We start from the raw sequence: 18,175 nt of genomic DNA on the forward strand, positions 1-18,175 counted from the left end.
CATTAGCTTGACGGTTGTCTTCCTCAGTTGAGGTGATATTTAACCTTGTCTTTCTCCTCCACATCTCCCAAGTAATGTTTGAGTCTTTGACCGTTCACAGTGAAGGTTCGTTGTGACTTTTCTTCCATGATTTCTACTTGTCCATATTGGGAGACCTTGGTGACAAGGAATGGTCCAGACCACCTTGATTTTAGCTTCCCTGGGAATAGCTTCAGCCTAGAATTGTAGAGCAATACTTTTTGTCCTTCTTCAAATTTCCTTGGGGCTATGTTGCTGTCATGCTTCTTCTTTGCTCTTTCTTTGTAAATTTTGGCATTCTCATAAGCTTCAGCTCTGAATTCTTCCAACTCTTGAATTTGCAACATCCTTCTTTCTCCAGCAGCTTTGCTGTCCAAGTTCAAAAGTTTCAAGGCCCAGTATGCCTTGTGCTCCAACTCCAGTGGCAAATGGCAAGCTTTTCCATATACTAGTTGGTAAGGAGACATTCCAATTGGTGTTTTGAAAGCTGTCCTATATGCCCAAAGAGCATCATCTAGCTTAATCGACCAGTCCTTCCTTGAAGTTCCCACAGTCTTTTCCAGGATTCTTTTGAGTTCCCTATTAGATATTTCGGCTTGCCCACTTGTCTGTGGATGGTATGGTGTGGCTACCTTGTGTTTGACTCCATATTTTAGAAGCAATGTCTCTAATGGTTTGTTGCAGAAGTGGCTTCCTCCATCACTGATGATTGTTCTTGGAACCCCAAAACGGCAAAAAATGTGTTTTCTGAGGAAGTTCATGACTACCTTATTATCATTGGTTGGAGTTGCTATTGCTTCAACCCATTTGGAGACATAATCTACTGCCACAAGAATGTAGTTATTTGAGTATGAGGTGGGAAAGGGTCCCATGAAATCTATCCCCCATACATCAAACAATTCAAGTTCCAGAATGAATTGTTGTGGCATTTCATTTCTTCTTGGCAGGTTCCCCGCTTTCTGGCATTCATGGCAGTGCTTCACTAGTTCCTTTGCATCTTTGAAGATAGTGGGCCAATAAAAATCACACTGCAACACCTTAGCTGCTGTTCTTTCTCCTGCAAAATGTCCTCCATAAGTGGAGCCATGGCAGTCCCATAAGACTTCCCTTCCTTCTTCCTCTTTCACTCTCTCTGGCATGCTTGGCATGGTTGTTTCAGCAGCGTTGATGTCACTAACTTCAATATTCTTGGTGAACTCCTCCTCTGCCACTTCCTTTGTTGTTTCCTCAAAGGTTTCTTGTATTGCAATGTCCACTACATCCACCCTCATGCATTCCTTTAGTGATTCTGATGGATAGCTCATTGCCTTGAATACGTTAAACACCAATTTCTCGTCATGTAGTCTAAGAGTGAGTTCACCCTTTTGTACATCTATGATGGCTCCAGCAGTAGCCAGGAAGGGTCTTCCCAGAATTATTGATGCTTTGGCTTCTTCCTCCATATCTAACACCACAAAATCAGCAGGAAATATAAAATCTCCCACTTTCACCAACAAATCCTCAACTATCCCATGAGGGAATTTAAAAGTTCGATCTACCAATTGGAGGGCCATTCTTGTTGGTTTGGTTTCCTCAATCTTCATTCTTCTCATCATTGTTAGAGACATCAAATTGATACTGGCCCCTAAGTCACACAAGGCCTTCTCCACCATGACTTCTCCTATGATGCAGGGGATTTGGAAACTGCCTGGATCCTTCAATTTCTGAGGCAATTTGTGCTGAATGATGGCACTGCATTCTTCAGTTAACAACACAGTTTCCTCATTTCTCCAGCTTCTCTTCTTGGTCATTAATTCCTTTAAGAATTTTGCATAGAGTGGCATTTGCTCTATTGCCTCAGCAAACGGAATGTTGATTTGAAGCTTCTTAAAAATCTCCAAGAATCTGGAGAATTGGCCATCCTTTTCACTTTTCATCAAACGTTGAGGATATGGTGCTTTAGGTGTATAAGGCTTCAGGACCTCTTTTTCTTTTTCTTTTGTTGCAGACGGTGTAAAAGATTGTCCTTGTTCCTTGTCTCTCGCATTTTCCTTTGCTTCATCCTCTGTGGTTTCCTTTGAGATCTCCTTTAGATTCTTTCCACTTCTGAGGGTTATGGCCTTACATTCTTCCCTTGCAATAGCCTTGGCAGCATGAGAAACGCTTGGCCCAGGGGTTTGCTTAGACAAATACACAATTTGATTTTCTAGCTTCTGGATGGCAGCTCCTTGGTTTTGCAGGTTAGAGTTTACTTCTTCCTTAAAGGCTTTCAATTCGGTTATGTCTTGACTCATGGTTGCTAGCATTCCCTCTATCCTGTTTAATTGATCTTGAAATTGTTGGTTCGGATTAGGTTGGGTAGGTTGATTATTTTGGCCATGATATGATGGTTGGGAGTAAGTGTTTTGTGTGGCTTGGTATGATCTTTGGTTGGAGTTTTGGTATGTGGACTTGTTATGTTGGTTTTGCTAGTTTCCCCACCCAAAGTTTGGGTGGTTTTTCCATCCTGGGTTGTAAGTGTTGGAATGTGGATCATATGATTGCCTTTGTTGGTTTCCCACATAGTTGGCCTCTTCCCAATCACCTCCTTCAGTGCTTACTTCCTCTTGATCTTGTGTGTGTATTGCAGCCACTTGCTTTGTTTCTAATTTCCTGGTGAGCTCTGCTAGTTGCTTGGCAAACACCTTGTTTTGGGCTAAAATTGTATCAACATGGCTCAGCTCCATGACTCCCTTAGTGTTGTGTCTCTCTGAAGCATAGTAGTACTCATTCTCAGCCACTGTCTCAATCACTTCAATGGCTTCTTCCACAGTCTTTTTCCTGTTCAATGAACCTCCTGATGAATGGTCTACAGCCTTCCTTGATTCATAAGAAAGTCCATCATAGAAAATATGCAATTGCACCCAGTCATGGAACATGTCTGGTGGGCATTTCCTTGTTAAATCCTTGAATCTCTCCCATGCCTCGTAGAGAGTTTCACCATCTTGTTGTCTAAACGTCTGAACCTCAGATCGAAGCCTATTGACCTTTTGTGGGGGGTAGAAACGTGCTAGAAACTTGCTTTCCACCTCATCCCAGGTTGTTAGGCTCCCCCTTGGGAATGATTCCAGCCACTTAGCTGCCTTGTCCCTAAGTGAAAATGGGAACAAGAGCAGTTTATAGGTATCTTCCTGGACTCCATTGGACTTCACAGTGTCGCAAATTCTCAGAAATTTTGTGAGATGTTGGTTTGGATCTTCATTAGCACTCCCACCAAATGAACAATGATTCTCCACAAGTGATATTAGCTGTGGTTTGAGTTCAAAATTGTTGGCCTGAATGGGTGGTTTCTGAATGCTGCTACCACAATTCCCAGAGGTTGGGTTTATGTATGAACTAAGAACCCTCCTCTCGGGAATGGCATTGTTTCCATCAGCTCTCTCATGGTTGTGAACTTCTCTATCCATGTTGAGATCTAGAGCTTCCTCAAAATTGTCCTCAGATTCTCCTTCAGATTCCTCTTCTCTCAGTACTCTCTTCCCTCTTGCTTCCCTTCTAAGTCTATGAAGGGTCCTCTCTGGTTCAGTATATGGAGGGGTTGATGTCTCTTCTCTCCTACCTGTCATACAAGAACACAGCACAGGCAACAAACAAGTGAAATACTCTTGGTTAATGGAAGAGTATGGTTAGAGTAGTTGAGGAATTAATTCAAATAGTTAGTGAGTCAGTGAGTTAGTTGCTTGAATTTAAAGGCATAAAGAAAGAAAGCATGTAACAGAGTGCAGAAATTAAAACTCAACAAGTAACTTGAACTGAATTAACAAAGCAAGAAAAATGCTCAATCTAGTTAACTTCCAATTTGAGAATTGTCAATCGAAAACCAATCCCCGGCAACGGCGCCATAAACTTGATGCGCATAAACTTGTTATGCTACGATTTAGGAAATTGCACAATCGGCAAAATTCCTTCTGGCAAGTGCACCGGTTATCGTCAAGTAAAAACTCACAATAGAGTGAGGTCGAATCCCACAAGGATTGGTTGAATGAGCAATTCGGATTAGAAGTGTGTCTAGTTGAGCGGAATCAAGAATTAGATGAGAGTTGCGGAATGTAAAATTGGCGGGAAACGTAAATGGCAAGAAATTGAAATTGCGGAATCTTAAATTGCATGAATTAAAGAGCGAGAAGCTAAATTGCTGAAATTAAAAGGGAATACGGGTGATTGCATGAATTGAATTGCAGAATGTAAAGAGAAAGTGGAAATCGGAGATGGGGAATTCATTGGGTTTTAGGAGATATTGAGATCTCCGAATCAAAACATTTTTATCTCTTCCTCAACCAATGCGTTCATTGAATTTTTGCTTGGCAATCTTATATGATTGGATCCCAATCCCTTGGTTCACCAATTCTCTCTAAAAACAAACAAATTTCCAATCCCTTGGCTTAAATGTTCAAAAGAAGAGATGATGCTCGATCACTGATTATACCACACAGTTTCATGAACCACAATTTGGTAGGATTACATGTCACAATATCCATCCAAACCCCAATCCAATTCACTGTGAGAAAGCTTCTCTAGCATGAATCCTCCATTCCTTTCCCAAGGTTCCGAAGGATTCCAATTATGGGTAGTTTCTTTCCCAAGACAACTACCCAATGGAATTAGATCGAGAAGCTTTCTAACAAAATTCAAGAGAAAAGATTGAAGAAGAAGATAAAACTATTATTGATTCATTGAATTACAATAGAGCTCCCTAACCCAATGAAAGGGGGTTTAGTGAGTCATAGCTCTGAATTCAATTACAAAAGTATGAAAACTTCCAAAATGAAAAGGTAAAAAAAAGTGCCTCTAACTTAAATTCTATCCTATTTATACACTTTCTTCATTGAGCTTCTGTTGTGTTTCTTGGGCTTTGAGGCCTCTCCCTGCTTTCTTTTTGCTTTGGGTTTATGATCCATAATCTTGATGAGGCTGCTGATCCAAATTCTGTAACATTCATTGAGCCAACTTAGTGATAATCAAGTAATGACACATGACTCAACAAATTGAAATTCCAGACTCATCAATCCTTCAGGCCCAATCCCATAAACCATGATATTCAATTGGGTTTCATACCAGAGTAAGTTTAAGTTAATGTTTGTGCTCAAATGCTAACTTAAACTGCAATATTTTTGGCCCAGAAACCTTTTCCAAGAGTGGCGTTTAAGTTGCAGTTTAAGCTTAAACTGCAGCTTAAACGCCAGACACTTCCAGTGATGCCTTTTGTGGAAGCACGTTTAAGCTTCAGTTTAAGGTTAAACTGAAGCTTAAACGTGGAGATAGGAAAAGCAGCCCTGGAGGTCGAACACGTTTAAGCTCCAGTTTAAGGTTAAACTGGAGCTTAAACGTGGAAATAGAGAAAGCCATCCTGGAGGTCGAACACGTTTAAGCTCCAGTTTAAGGTTAAACTGGAGCTTAAACGTGGAAGCGGAGAAAGCAACCCCTGGAGGTCGAACACGTTTAAGCTCCAGTTTAGGGTTAAACTGGAGCTTAAACGTGGAAATGGAGAAAGCAACCCTGGAGGAGAAAACTTGGTCGAACACGTTTAAGCTCCAGTTTAAGGTTAAACTGGAGCTTAAACGTGGAAATGGCTCCCTGGTGCATTTTCCATTTCTGGCGTTTAACTTCCAGTTTAAGGTTAAACTGGAGGTTAAACGCCACTTTCACCCTTTCCTCAGCTTTTATGATTTTGGCCGTTTAAGTTCCAGTTTAAGCTTAAACTGGAACTTAAACTCCACATGTGATATTCAAGCTTCCTTTATTGATTTTTGTTGCTTCCTTGCCTAGCCTCTTCTTTCCTGAAATCATCCAAACAACTGCATCAAAGTCTTGCAAATTTTCATGAGAATCTTCCATTCATAGCATTCAAGTAATATAACTAAAAACTCATGAAATTTGCATAAAAATCATACTGTTTGGATGGTTCATTGCTTTTTTATTCTTTTAACCATTCTTGGTTACTTTAAGCTCAAGAAAGTGCATAAAACAACTAAAACTAACAGAAAAATGCTAGTGAAACTAGCCTAAGATGCCTTGGCATCACAACACCAAACTTAATACTTGCTTGTCCCTAAGCAAGTCCTGAGTTATTTGAGAAGTATGAAACAGAAAGCAATTACATTGGCTATATTAGCAAGCATTTGAAGTTCATCAGAAGGGTTTTATGCAGAAAGTTGCAGCATCACTTTTTCATTCTTATCAGGTAAGATTATCACTTTTTCATTGCATCCATCAAACACTGCTATGGCCTCTTGTTATTCTTATGTCCTTGGCACTTTTCTCTTCTTTGTTTTTCTTTTCTTTTTCTTAGAGCTCCTTTGCTCCTTGTTTGCTTAGTGTCATGTGTTGCACAAGCCTTTGGCATTTTCTTTTTCTTATCAGTGCACTACACATATCCACTCCAGGCATTTTAGTTCACATTTCTTCTTGAGACATTGGTGTCCAACACCTCTTTATGTGACTAAATGTTTTGTATTTAGGTTGCTCTTGATAATGGACTTTTGGTTGATAATCCCGGGTTAGTTAACCCAAGTTACCAAGTGTTGAAACACTCCTCAGAACCTATTCATCCAAGCATATCCTTAATACATAAACACCACAGACATTTGTCTCAGAAGTTCAAACCATTGGTGCCTAGCTTATTTTCTCAATTTTTTTGCTTTTTGGTTGCCCTTTTTTTTCAGTGGCTTTTTCTTCTTCTTTTTCTTTCTTTTTCATGGCCAAAGACATTTATTCCTCAAGATCCATAGACAGTTTTCAAATTCTACACAAAAAATGATAATTCTACACTTTATTTCCAGTGATCTTACTAAACAATCAAGCATGCATACCACCACTTAATTCTACTTGATTTGTCACTAATTGAGCCAAGTTACTTTTGTTCAAACTTTTCTTTTATTTTTGGAAACAGAACAAGCATGGCAAGCATTTGTTTAAGAAGGTGAAGTTATATCCAAACATCTAGGCATTCACTTTATTCAAAGCATTAAACAGACAAACATACTAGAAACTTTACATTCCAGAAAGATTCAACAATTTCAGTTTATACCAGAACAAGCATGCTTTTGTTTGCCCTTTTTAAAGAATTGTCAAGGAACAACACCACCTTGTGAAATTTCTTATTTTCTCTTTGTTGCCAGGAACAATTTGATTTCTCCTTCTTCTCCTAGTTGTTGCTTCATGTTCTTTCTAAGATCCTTGTTTCCTTTCCTGCAAAGAGTGATGAAGTTGCTTGCTTCTCAAGCACTTGAGTGGTTAGCTCAACTATGTATGGGCAAGTGTCTGAGTCTTAAGTTGGTGTGTGAACACCAAACTTAGTCTCCTACTTACTTCTCTGTTCTTTGAATCCTTGAGTTCTCCTTGGAATGAAGTTGCTGCTAAGGATTTTAAGCATTTCTGTGATTGCTTAGAATGGTTGTTCCTTTCATATAATTCAAAGGTTGTTGTGTTCAGTTGATCTTTTTGGTGGAACACCAAACTTAGAGTCACACATTCCCCTTTGAATTATTGATCCACGAATTCATTGTTTGGTGTGAAACACCAAACTTAATTCTTTGCAATGCACAGAAACTACTTCACCCTTTTTATTGAAACAAATAAAAGAAACAGCAAAGGGATATTACCTCAGGTTGGGTTGCCTCCCAACAAGCGCTTCTTTAACGTCATTAGCTTGACGGTTGTCTTCCTCAGTTGAGGTGATATTTAACCTTGTCTTTCTCCTCCACATCTCCCAAGTAATGTTTGAGTCTTTGACCGTTCACAGTGAAGGTTCGTTGTGACTTTTCTTCCATGATTTCTACTTGTCCATATTGGGAGACCTTGGTGACAAGGAATGGTCCAGACCACCTTGATTTTAGCTTCCCTGGGAATAGCTTCAGCCTAGAATTGTAGAGCAATACTTTTTGTCCTTCTTCAAATTTCCTTGGGGCTATGTTGCTGTCATGCTTCTTCTTTGCTCTTTCTTTGTAAATTTTGGCATTCTCATAAGCTTCAGCTCTGAATTCTTCCAACTCTTGAATTTGCAACATCCTTCTTTCTCCAGCAGCTTTGCTGTCCAAGTTCAAAAGTTTCAAGGCCCAGTATGCCTTGTGCTCCAACTCCAGTGGCAAATGGCAAGCTTTTCCATATACTAGTTGGTAAGGAGACATTCCAATTGGTGTTTTGAAAGCTGTCCTATATGCCCAAAGAGCATCATCTAGCTTAATCGACCAGTCCTTTCTTGAAGTTCCCACAGTCTTTTCCAGGATTCTTTTGAGTTCCCTATTAGATATTTCGGCTTGCCCACTTGTCTGTGGATGGTATGGTGTGGCTACCTTGTGTTTGACTCCATATTTTAGAAGCAATGTCTCTAATGGTTTGTTGCAGAAGTGGCTTCCTCCATCACTGATGATTGTTCTTGGAACCCCAAAACGGCAAAAAATGTGTTTTCTGAGGAAGTTCATGACTACCTTATTATCATTGGTTGGAGTTGCTATTGCTTCAACCCATTTGGAGACATAATCTACTGCCACAAGAATGTAGTTATTTGAGTATGAGGTGGGAAAGGGTCCCATGAAATCTATCCCCCAAACATCAAACAATTCAAGTTCCAGAATGAATTGTTGTGGCATTTCATTTCTTCTTGGCAGGTTCCCCGCTTTCTGGCATTCATGGCAGTGCTTCACTAGTTCCTTTGCATCTTTGAAGATAGTGGGCCAATAAAAACCACACTGCAACACCTTAGCTGCTGTTCTTTCTCCTGCAAAATGTCCTCCATAAGTGGAGCCATGGCAGTCCCATAAGACTTCCCTTCCTTCTTCCTCTTTCACTCTCTCTGGCATGCTTGGCATGGTTGTTTCAGCAGCGTTGATGTCACTAACTTCAATATTCTTGGTGAACTCCTCCTCTGCCACTTCCTTTGTTGTTTCCTCAAAGGTTTCTTGTATTGCAATGTCCACTACATCCACCCTCATGCATTCCTTTAGTGATTCTGATGGATAGCTCATTGCCTTGAATACGTTAAACACCAATTTCTCGTCATGTAGTCTAAGAGTGAGTTCACCCTTTTGTACATCTATGATGGCTCCAGCAGTAGCCAGGAAGGGTCTTCCCAGAATTATTGATGCTTTGGCTTCTTCCTCCATATCTAACACCACAAAATCAGCAGGAAATATAAAATCTCCCACTTTCACCAACAAATCCTCAACTATCCCATGAGGGAATTTAAAAGTTCGATCTGCCAATTGGAGGGCCATTCTTGTTGGTTTGGTTTCCTCAATCTTCATTCTTCTCATCATTGTTAGAGACATCAAATTGATACTGGCCCCTAAGTCACACAAGGCCTTCTCCACCATGACTTCTCCTATGATGCAGGGGATTTGGAAACTGCCTGGATCCTTCAATTTCTGAGGCAATTTGTGCTGAATGATGGCACTGCATTCTTCAGTTAACAACACAGTTTCCTCATTTCGCCAGCTTCTCTTCTTGGTCATTAATTCCTTTAAGAATTTTGCATAGAGTGGCATTTGCTCTATTGCCTCAGCAAACGGAATGTTGATTTGAAGCTTCTTAAAAATCTCCAAGAATCTGGAGAATTGGCCATCCTTTTCACTTTTCATCAAACGTTGAGGATATGGTGCTTTAGGTGTATAAGGCTTCAGGACCTCTTTTTCTTTTTCTTTTGTTGCAGACGGTGTAAAAGATTGTCCTTGTTCCTTGTCTCTCACATTTTCCTTTGCTTCATCCTCTGTGGTTTCCTTTGAGATCTCCTTTAGATTCTTTCCACTTCTGAGGGTTATGGCCTTACATTCTTCCCTTGCAATAGCCTTGGCAGCATGAGAAACGCTTGGCCCAGGGGTTTGCTTAGACAAATACACAATTTGATTTTCTAGCTTCTGGATGGCAGCTCCTTGGTTTTGCAGGTTAGAGTTTACTTCTTCCTTAAAGGCTTTCAATTCGGTTATGTCTTGACTCATGGTTGCTAGCATTCCCTCTATCCTGTTTAATTGATCTTGAAATTGTTGGTTCGGATTAGGTTGGGTAGGTTGATTATTTTGGCCATGATATGATGGTTGGGAGTAAGTGTTTTGTGTGGCTTGGTATGATCTTTAGTTGGAGTTTTGGTATGTGGACTTGTTATGTTGGTTTTGCTGGTTTCCCCACCCAAAGTTTGGGTGGTTTTTCCATCCTGGGTTGTAAGTGTTGGAATGTGGATCATATGATTGCCTTTGTTGGTTTCCCACATAGTTGGCCTCTTCCCAATCACCTCCTTCAGTGCTTACTTCCTCTTGATCTTGTGTGTGTATTGCAGCCACTTGCTTTGTTTCTAATTTCCTGGTGAGCTCTGCTAGTTGCTTGGCAAACACCTTGTTTTGGGCTAAAATTGTATCAACATGGCTCAGCTCCATGACTCCCTTAGTGTTGTGTCTCTCTGAAGCATAGTAGTACTCATTCTCAGCCACTGTCTCAATCACTTCAATGGCTTCTTCCACAGTATTTTTCCTGTTCAATGAACCTCCTGATGAATGGTCTACAGCCTTCCTTGATTCATAAGAAAGTCCATCATAGAAAATATGCAATTGCACCCAGTCATGGAACATGTCTGGTGGGCATTTCCTTGTTAAATCCTTGAATCTCTCCCATGCCTCGTAGAGAGTTTCACCATCTTGTTAAATCCTTGAATCTCTCAGATCGAAGCCTATTGACCTTTTGTGGGGGGTAGAAACGTGCCAGAAACTTGCTTTCCACCTCATCCCAGGTTGTTAGGCTCTCCCTTGGGAATGATTCCAGCCACTTAGCTGCCTTGTCCCTAAGTGAAAATGGGAACAAGAGCAGTTTATAGGTATCTTCCTGGACTCCATTGGACTTCACAGTGTCGCAAATTCTCAGAAATTTTGTGAGATGTTGGTTTGGATCTTCATTAGCACTCCCACCAAATGAACAATGATTCTCCACAAGTGATATTAGCTGTGGTTTGAGTTCAAAATTGTTGGCCTGAATGGGTGGTTTCTGAATGCTGCTACCACAATTCCCAGAGGTTGGGTTTATGTATGAACTAAGAACCCTCCTCTCGGGAATGGCATTGTTTCCATCAGCTCTCTCATGGTTGTGAACTTCTCTATCCATGTTGAGATCTAGAGCTTCCTCAAAATTGTCCTCAGATTCTCCTTCAGATTCCTCTTCTCTCAGTACTCTCTTCCCTCTTGCTTCCCTTCTAAGTCTATGAAGGGTCCTCTCTGGTTCAGTATATGGAGGGGTTGATGTCTCTTCTCTCCTACCTGTCATACAAGAACACAGCACAGGCAACAAACAAGTGAAATACTCTTGGTTAATGGAAGAGTATGGTTAGAGTAGTTGAGGAATTAATTCAAATAGTTAGTGAGTCAGTGAGTTAGTTGCTTGAATTTAAAGGCATAAAGAAAGAAAGCATGTAACAGAGTGCAGAAATTAAAATTCAACAAGTAACTTGAACTGAATTAACAAAGCAAGAAAAATGCTCAATCTAGTTAACTTCCAATTTGAGAATTGTCAATCAAAAACCAATCCCCGGAAACGGCGCCATAAACTTGATGCGCATAAACTTGTTATGCTACGATTTAGGAAATTGCACAATCGGCAAAATTCCTTCCGGCAAGTGCACCGGTTATCGTCAAGTAAAAACTCACAATAGAGTGAGGTCGAATCCCACAAGGATTGGTTCAATGAGCAATTCGGATTAGAAGTGTGTCTAGTTGAGCGGAATCAAGAATTAGATGAGAGTTGCGGAATGTAAAATTGGCGGGAAACGTAAATGGCAAGAAATTGAAATTGCGGAATCTTAAATTGCATGAATTAAAGAGCGAGAAGCTAAATTGCTGAAATTAAAAGGGAATAGGGGTGATTGCATGAATTGAATTGCAGAATGTAAAGAGAAAGTGGAAATCGGAGATGGGGAATTCATTGGGTTTTAGGAGATATTGAGATCTCCGAATCAAAACATTTTTATCTCTTCCTCAACCAATGCGTTCATTGAATTTTTGCTTGGCAATCTTATATGATTGGATCCCAATCCCTTGGTTCACCAATTCTCTCTAAAAACAAACAAATTTCCAATCCCTTGGCTTAAATGTTCATAAGAAGAGATGATGCTCGATCACTGATTATACCACACAGTTTCATGAACCACAATTTGGTAGGATTACATGTCACAATATCCATCCAAACCCCAATCCAATTCACTGTGAGAAAGCTTCTCTAGCATGAATCCTCCATTCCTTTCCCAAGGTTCCGAAGGATTCCAATTATGGGTAGTTTCTTTCCCAAGACAACTACCCAATGGAATTAGATCGAGAAGCTTTCTAACAAAATTCAAGAGAAAAGATTGAAGAAGAAGATAAAACTATTATTGATTCATTGAATTACAATAGAGCTCCCTAACCCAATGAAAGGGGGTTTAGTGAGTCATAGCTCTGAATTCAATTACAAAAGTATGAAAACTTCCAAAATGAAAAGGTAAAAAAAAGTGCCTCTAACTTAAATTCTATCCTATTTATACACTTTCTTCATTGAGCTTCTGTTGTGTTTCTTGGGCTTTGAGGCCTCTCCCTGCTTTCTTTTTGCTTTGGGTTTATGATCCATAATCTTGATGAGGCTGCTGATCCAAATTCTGTAACATTCATTGAGCCAACTTAGTGATAATCAAGTAATGACACATGACTCAACAAATTGAAATTCCAGACTCATCAATCCTTCAGGCCCAATCCCATAAACCATGATATTCAATTGGGTTTCATACCAGAGTAAGTTTAAGTTAATGTTTGTGCTCAAATGCTAACTTAAACTGCAATATTTTTGGCCCAGAAACCTTTTCCAAGAGTGGCGTTTAAGTTGCAGTTTAAGCTTAAACTGCAGCTTAAACGCCAGACACTTCCAGTGATGCCTTTTGTGGAAGCACGTTTAAGCTTCAGTTTAAGAAGCAGCCCTGGAGGTCGAACACGTTTAAGCTCCAGTTTAAGGTTAAACTGGAGCTTAAACGTGGAAATAGAGAACGTGGAAATGGAGAAAGCAACCCTGGAGGAGAAAACTTGGTCGAACACGTTTAAGCTCCAGTTTAAGGTTAAATTGGAGCTTAAACGTGGAAATGGCTCCCTGGTGCATTTTCCATTTCTGGCGTTTAACTTCCAGTTTAAGGTTAAACTGGAGGTTAAACGCCACTTTCACCCTTTCCTCAGCTTTTATGATTTTGGCCGTTTAAGTTCCAGTTTAAGCTTAAACTGGAACTTAAACTCCACATGTGATATTCAAGCTTCCTTTATTGATTTTTGTTGCTTCCTTGCCTAGCCTCTTCTTTCCTGAAATCATCCAAACAACTGCATCAAAGTCTTGCAAATTTTCATGAGAATCTTCCATTCATAGCATTCAAGTAATATAACTAAAAACTCATGAAATTTGCATAAAAATCATACTGTTTGGATGGTTCATTGCTTTGTTATTCTTTTAACCATTCTTGGTTACTTTAAGCTCAAGAAAGTGCATAAAACAACTAAAACTAACAGAAAAATGCTAGTGAAACTAGCCTAAGATGCCTTGGCATCAGTGAGCATCTTTTCTATCTTTTCCTAGTGAATTTGCATTTGAATTACTATGTTTAATCAAGATTTGATTACTTTTAGCCACCATGAATGCTACTTTGAGTTGTGTGTAATTTCTGTTTATTTCAGGGAGTATTCGGATGGATTTGATGGAGTTTTGTAGCAGAAAAGGAAGAAAGCGAATGATGTTGTCAACCCCGACCTTCTTGCATTCAAATTGGAATAACTTGAGCTACAGAGTTCTAATTGACGTGATTTCAGTGGAATTGGAAAGCTAACTTCCAGAGCTTTCCAACAATATATAATTATGCACACTTCTTTCTAAAGTTTGGCGCCACACTCAAGTTTTCATGGAGAAATTTAATGCTAGCTGGTTGAAGCCAAACTTGAGAAACCTCAAGTTTGGCGCCAACCAAGAAGGAGTGAAGATTGCATTGCTGATTGGCCGAAACCAAACTTGAGAAAACTCAAGTTTGGCACCAAGCAAAGAGGAGTGAAGGTTGCACACGTACCACTTCACGCCAAACTTGAGGAGGCGCCACAATCAAGACTTCCAAGGAATGCATGCTGACCACTCCACGCCAAACTTGAAGAAGCTCAAGTTTGGCGCCAACATTGAATACTTAAAAGGGAAGCTTTTGGTTCTTTTCAAGCCAAACTTGGATTTTTCAAAGTTTGGCGCCACACATAGCAAAAGTGGTGGTCCCCATTCCTCTTTCAAGGCTGCACGAGATACATCAAATTTATCTTGATTTAAATTTTATTTTATTTTAAAATAGGAAAAGATATTATTTAGTTTTAGGAAATATAATTTACATTAATTAGGATTAGATATAAAAAGAAAAATAATCAAACCTTCGGGCTAATCTCTTCTCACCTACCTCATTCCGTAATTTTATAGTTTTCAGAATCCTAGTTTTCTCTCTGAACCATGAGCAACTAAACCTCCACTGTTAAGGTTAGGAGCTCTGTCTATTGTATGGATAGATACTATTATTTTTCTATTTTAATTCATGTATTGATTTTTATTTCAAGAATTGTTTTTGTTCTTTATCTTATGAATTTGGGTGGAACGGAAGTATGACCCTTGTTCTAATTGAGTTCTTATATAACTTGGAAAAGCTCTTTACTTGAACAACAGCTTGAATTTGGGTAATTAGGGTTTTTGTGGCATATAAACTAGAATTGAACTTCACCTTCTAATTGAATTAAGTGACCAAGGAATTGGCGGTTGATGAAGGTTAGAGGAGACTAAAAAGGTCTAAGGAATTAGGGTTTAGTACATATAGTTTGCCATGAATTGAATCTTGCATGATTAAAATAGTTGGTAAGAAAAGTCAATCCGGAAGATAGATATCTCTGAAACCTTAACTATTTCCTCCATATATTATTCTTATCAATTTACTGCTTGCTTTTCTGATTCTCTGAATTACTGTTTGATGCATTTGAACTTTCAAAACTCTTTTCTTCTTGTCTGACTAAGCCAATCACTCAATCATTGTTGCTTGATCCATCAATCCTCGTGGGATCGACCCTCATTCACTTGAGGTACTACTTGGTACGACCCGGTGCACTTGCCGGTTAGTTTGTGGATTGTAAATTCCGCACCAGACGACTGGTATATTTTGAATTACACATTGTATTTGCTATCAGTATGAGTCTCTAAACCTCCTAGGTTGAGGGGAGGAGCTCTGCTGAGTTTTATGGATTAATAAAGTATTACTATTTTATCTTCAATCCATGTTTGATTCTCTATTCTAAGATGTATCTTCGTTCTTCATCCTTATGAATGCGTTGAACTAGTATAAGGTTATCTCATTCTATATGGGTTCAAAGTGAGTCTTTCATCGGACAATGATGAACCACTATCTTGATTATACATCTCTTAGACAGCTAATCCACGACTTCGTTGGGGACATCTCGAGACACCAGTTCAGCCGAGGTATGGAGAGATTAGAGTCTTTGTGGTAGAGGCCAGAATCAAAGGCGCAGCATTCTCTGATCCAGAAGATTCGATCATGTCTGTAGTGTTTTGAGTAGGATCACTAAGGGGAATGGACTGCAGGAGCTTCACTCTCAATCAGACTAGATCTGCACTAACTCTGGGGTTAAGCACTGGAGGAGCATTGGCGACCTCTCAAGAAAGGCGTTGATCACATACAGCCTGTCATAGAAGAAATCATTCACAGTTGGAGGAGATAGTAAGACCGAATTGATTCAGAAGAGCAAAGCATCTCCGAAGCCTTAACCATCTTCTTATCATTACATTCACCATCAATTGAATAACATTTTCTTTATTTTCCTTTTATGCGTTGTAAACAATCAACCAACTTTTCTATTCGCCTGACTAAGATCTACAAGATAACCATAGCTTGCTTCAAATCACAATCCTTATGGGATCGACCCTGACTCACTCAGGTATTACTTGGACGACCCAGTGCACTTGCTGGTTTATTTGTGCGAAGTGTAATTCCACGCACCAAGTATTTGGCGCCGTTGCCAGGGATTGTTCGAGTTTGGACAACTAACGGATTGTCTTGTAGCTTAGATTAGGTATTGTTTTTTAATTTTGTTAGAGTCTTTTATTTTCTTTTTCTTTTTCGAAAAAAAATCAAAACTTTTTCAAAAACCTTTACTTTTCTTTATTAATCTTGATATTTGGTTTGAGTCTTTTGTTCTTGTTCTTGTTGATTTTTCGAATTTCTTGAGTCTTTTTCTAAAAATTTTCAAAATTACTGTCTTTTATTTAAATCTTTTGTCAATCTTTAAGTTTGGTGTCTTCTTGTATTTTTTCTTTTAAAATTTTTGAAATTTGTGTCTTTGGTTTTCAAAATTTTTGAGTTTGGTGTCCTTTGCATGTTCCTGTTTTCTTTGAATCTTTTGAGTTTTGTTCTTGGTATTTTTCTTGATCTTCTAAGTGTTCTTGTTTTTCTTCTTGCTTTGATCTTATAATTTTTAAGTTTGGTATCTCTTTGTATTTTTCTTTGCAATTTTTGAATTCTAGGTGTCTTAGATCTAAAAATTTTAAGTTTGGTATTTTTTTTGTTGTTTTTCTCTTTCTTCATTAAATTCAAAAAAAAATCTTTTCTTATCTTTATCTCAATTTTCGAAAATTACAACAAATTTTTCAAATTTTAATTTCAAAATCATTATCTTATCTTACCTTAGTTTTAAATTTAAAATTCAAATCTTTTCAAATTCAAATCTTTTCAAAAATCATATCTTTTTCAAATTACTAACTTATCTTTCTATCTTTCTTTAAAAATTCAAAAATCTTATCTTATCTTATTTCAAATTCAAATTTTAAAATTCAAAATCAAATATTTTTCAAAAATCAAATATCAAATCTTATCTCTCTTTTAAATCTTTTTCAAATTCTTATCTTATCTTTTCTAAATTCAAATTTTAAAATCAAATCTTTTTCAAATCTTTTCAACCTCTATCTTATCTTTTCTAATTTTAAATTGTAAATTCAAATCTTTTTCTAATCTTCTATCTTATCTTAATTTCAAATCTTTCTTAATTAGTTACTTGTTTTCTCTTTCTTCTTTTTCAAAACTTCTTAACTAATTCTTCTCTCTTCTAATTTTCGAAAACATCTTCTCTTTTTCTCTATCTTCTTTTTCGAAAATTCATCATTTAATTTTCAAATCTTTTTAGTTAATTAGCTTTAATTTTTGAATTTAATTAATAATTAAAAATAAAAACAAAAATACTTTCTCTTTTTACTTCTAATTTTCGAATTTCTATCCCTCTCTTTTCGAATTCTTTTTGTCTCTTATCTATCTTCATTCTTCTTTTCTTTCTTCTTCACATCTCATAGGGAGTCGTCTATTCTTGAACATAGAGCTCTCATTCTTCTTCTTTCTTATCTTCTTTTTCTTGTTTATGACCAGGAACAGAGATAAAGAGCCTCTCTTTAAACATGATCTTGAACCTGAGAAAACTCTAAGGAGGCGTTTACAACAAGTTAAAGCACAACACTCCGCAAGAAACCTCTCAGAAAATTTCGAACAAGAAGCTGAAGACATGGCAAACAATGCTAATAATGGAGGAGATACAAGAAAGGTACTTGGTGACTACACCATACCAACTTCTTATTTCTATGGAAGAAGTATTTCCATACCTGCCATTGGAGCTAACAACTTTGAACTTAAGCCTCAGTTAGTATCTCTAATGCAACAGAATTGCATATTCCATGGACTTCCACTGGAAGATCCACACCAATTTCTGTCGGAATTCTTGCAAATCTGTGACACTATTAAGACCATTGGAGTGGATCCTGAGGTCTATAGACTTATGCTATTTCCCTTTGCTATTAGAGACAGAGATAGGATATAGTTGGACTCTCAACCTAAAGAAAGCCTAGACTTTTGAGAGAAGCTGGTCAATGCTTTCTTGGCCAAATTATTCCCTCCTCAAAGAATGAGCAAAATTAGAGTGGAAGTTCAAACCTTCAGACAAAAAGAAGGTGAATCCCTTTATGAAGCTTGGGAAAGATACAAGTAACTGATCAGGAGGTGTCCTCCTGACACACTCTCAAAATGGTCTATCCTAGGTATCTTCTATGATGGTCTGTCTGAGATATCCAAAATATCATTGGACAGTTCTGC

The 18,175-nt window shown here is 38.3% G+C and overlaps 1 non-coding gene and 1 pseudogene across 1 annotated transcript; both read left to right on the forward strand.

The window, feature by feature from the left end:
- The first annotated feature begins 2,913 nt into the window (after positions 1 to 2,913).
- On the forward strand, positions 2,914 to 3,017 carry LOC112731820 (small nucleolar RNA R71). The gene has a single exon (XR_003167577.1). It is a non-coding gene; the product is annotated as a small nucleolar RNA R71 (small nucleolar RNA).
- Positions 3,018 to 10,590: 7,573 nt separating this feature from the next.
- On the forward strand, positions 10,591 to 10,692 carry LOC112732068 (small nucleolar RNA R71; annotated as a pseudogene).
- The last annotated feature ends 7,483 nt before the right edge of the window (positions 10,693 to 18,175 follow it).

The sequence above is a fragment of the Arachis hypogaea genome, chromosome 12, assembly GCF_003086295.3.
Source record: "Arachis hypogaea cultivar Tifrunner chromosome 12, arahy.Tifrunner.gnm2.J5K5, whole genome shotgun sequence".
NCBI lineage: Eukaryota > Viridiplantae > Streptophyta > Magnoliopsida > Fabales > Fabaceae > Arachis > Arachis hypogaea.